The sequence below is a fragment of the Papaver somniferum genome, unplaced genomic scaffold, assembly GCF_003573695.1.
Source record: "Papaver somniferum cultivar HN1 unplaced genomic scaffold, ASM357369v1 unplaced-scaffold_6372, whole genome shotgun sequence".
NCBI lineage: Eukaryota > Viridiplantae > Streptophyta > Magnoliopsida > Ranunculales > Papaveraceae > Papaver > Papaver somniferum.
Window position 1 is genome coordinate 1 of NW_020649163.1, and position 2,904 is coordinate 2,904.

Below are 2,904 nucleotides of genomic sequence, written 5' to 3' on the forward strand. Positions count from 1 at the left end.
ACTATTATGCATATTCAAGAATTTCGAATCAAGTTTTTCTTGGTAATTAGTTCTCAAAATATAATGACTAAGCTTAATGAACATCTTTTCATACTTGAAGAATTTTGGTTAAGGACAATTTATTGTTGGCAATCAAAATCATGATTCAAGTTAGCTTGGAACAATATTTAATCTTTTTTTTGTCAAAATCCCTAGAAAATATTGATTGCAAGAATATCCCGTAAATTTCCTGATTTCATCACACTTACATAAAACGTCGCAAATATGAATTTTACCAAAAGAATAACCTAAAGTGGAAAGCGCACTAATCAAGTTCAATTCCCATGAAGCATTAAGATTTATGCTAATCAATGCAATTGAAATACATTGCGCAAAAAATTTAACAAAGGTCATGATTCACTTGCGATTATTAGGATATATCACTACAAGCAATAACCACAATTATGCTACTTGCAATCAGGAATTTATCACTTTTCCGTATAATAAACCCTAATCCAACTATAGATATGAATATGAGTTCAATAAATTTGCAAATTGACTAAACAAACAATCAAATCATACATGATGATATTTCTAGTGAAACATGAACAACAATTGTTAGAGCATTGCTCGTTTGAACCCACTAAGCGTCGGTATGTCAAGTTTGGTTGTCATGTTTTAGTATATTTCAAAACTCAATTTATTTTGTCTCATCAAGTGATGAAATGTGAAAGTTATAATCTTAGGACACCTTCCTACACAACGTAAACCAATGCTGTGAATGAGAAAAACATTTATATTCTGATGATGATTTATAAATAAATCCATTTTGTTTTGCTTTGCAACAATCTTTGATTATTGTTCAAATGTCTAAATCATCCAATAATGAATAACTATCCGAGCAAAAATCCCGTGAACACCGAGATGGCAGCACTATTCAAGCGTATGAATCTTCCCCAGCAAAAACAACAACAACAGACCCAACCGGTGTATGCTAATAGCCGGCAAACATTATGGACTATGTTCCCTTTTTGCAGTATAAGGTACCAGTATTACATAGACATTATGAACACATATCTTCTCTGTCAAAGCTGCATGAAACCTTTACTGCTTATGATTGGAATAACAAAAGGATGCCTCATGGAGCTAACAACCGGCCAGTGCCCCAAAAGAAGTCGCTTGATTAAATGTACTAGAGACCATCTTCGTTTAGGTTAGACTAGAAAGTCTAGGAATGTTGATACATACAAGTATTACTCTAAACTTGAGACTAGAAAGTTACTCTAAAAACCTGACGATGTGAAGACATGAAGACGACAACGAAGACATCATTCCTTCCAATTGAGATATTGTGATACTGACTTGACTTGTTTCCATTACTATCGTTGCTTTCAAGTCGTTTAAGATTGAAAACATAACATTTGAGACTATATTTAATACTCTAGTATTAGACTTGATCGTTATGGTATGATCAAAGTGTCAAGGGTGAATATTTGATTGTGAAGTATAATGTTTATCTTTTGAACTTCGTAAATGTACATCGACATAATCTATGTAACTCGTTACTTGATTGTGTATTGGAATATGTGCGAATTCATCCTAGGAAACTATGTTTGATTACATATATTTAAAGAAAGTACATACAAAACTTGTTTCGTAATCGAAAGGAAATCAATAGGCGTTTTGGTTCGGTTTTCATTGAAGAATCTATTGGACGACCAATTCGAAACCTGGGTAATAACTCTGGTATAACCGGCCTTGACTTATGTTGATACATATGGTAGAAGCGATCTTTACCTAGTTTGGGATATACAGTAGAACCGATCTTGACTTATCTTGAGAGCTATGGTAGAACCGATCCTTACCTATATTGGGAGTCTTGGTAGAACCGATCTTATCTATTGGTGGGAGTCATGGTAGAACCGATCCCTACCTATATTTGGAGACTTGGTAGAACCGATCTTAACCTACGTTAGGAGTCATGGTAAAACCAGTCGCAAGAGCCAAACCAATCCTTCATATTCACATATTACTTTACGGTTTTGTGTGAGTTTGAAATTAGAGTTTTCTAATTAGGAAAGTCCCAGATGTCGACATAATATGGACATGAGTATAATTATAATCTTTTATTGTCCAAAGATTCCTTGATACTCAAGGTGATTTCAATCTGAAACATTGAGAATCTTTTAATTAAGAATTTTCGATTATATGCTTTTGATTTTCCAACAAATCAAAACATAACTATTGGAAAGTTATATTAGTTAAGTTCTAAACTAATATTAGATATTTTATAATAAGAGATTTCGGAATTACAGGCTGGATATTAGTTGGAAATAGGAAAACAGAAATTAAGTACTTATTGCATATCTTGAGAATATTTTCGGTTTCAGAATTTCCTTGTTGTTCAAGCAACCTTGGTCCATAAATAGTTGAGTTTGCATATCTGGAAAATTATCCTAAGAGTCAGGCAAACTTCACCTGTGTTGTTTCTGGTGGAGCCGTCTATCCGGAAAGGAAAGTACCCTAATTAGGATAAATCTCTTACGACCACTCGTTTAAAGACTTATATGGGATAAAGAATCTCTACGAGTACCGTTGGTAGGAAACTAGATAATTGCATTGTTATTTTAGTTTTCGGTTATTGATTTTATTGACTAATGGTTGTTGAAACTTTGATTGCACCTAGTTTGATTATTCTTGAGAGCATTCTTTTCTTCCATAAGGGTCATTCAAACTATATCAAAGTATCATCTATAGAACTGTTTTTAGATCTAAAGACATCTTGTGATAATCCATTATTAACAAAATTCGTTTTGTGTATGATTGATCACAAGAGGATTCAAGTTTGTGGTGTGCAGGTACATATGAAGGCTATTGAAGATTTGAAGACAAAAATATATTTCTTATTTGTTTTTGTATATCGTG

General features: G+C 33.0%; 1 pseudogene; it reads left to right on the forward strand.

The window, feature by feature from the left end:
* The first annotated feature begins 688 nt into the window (after positions 1-688).
* Positions 689-791, forward strand: LOC113343604 (annotated as a pseudogene).
* The last annotated feature ends 2,113 nt before the right edge of the window (positions 792-2,904 follow it).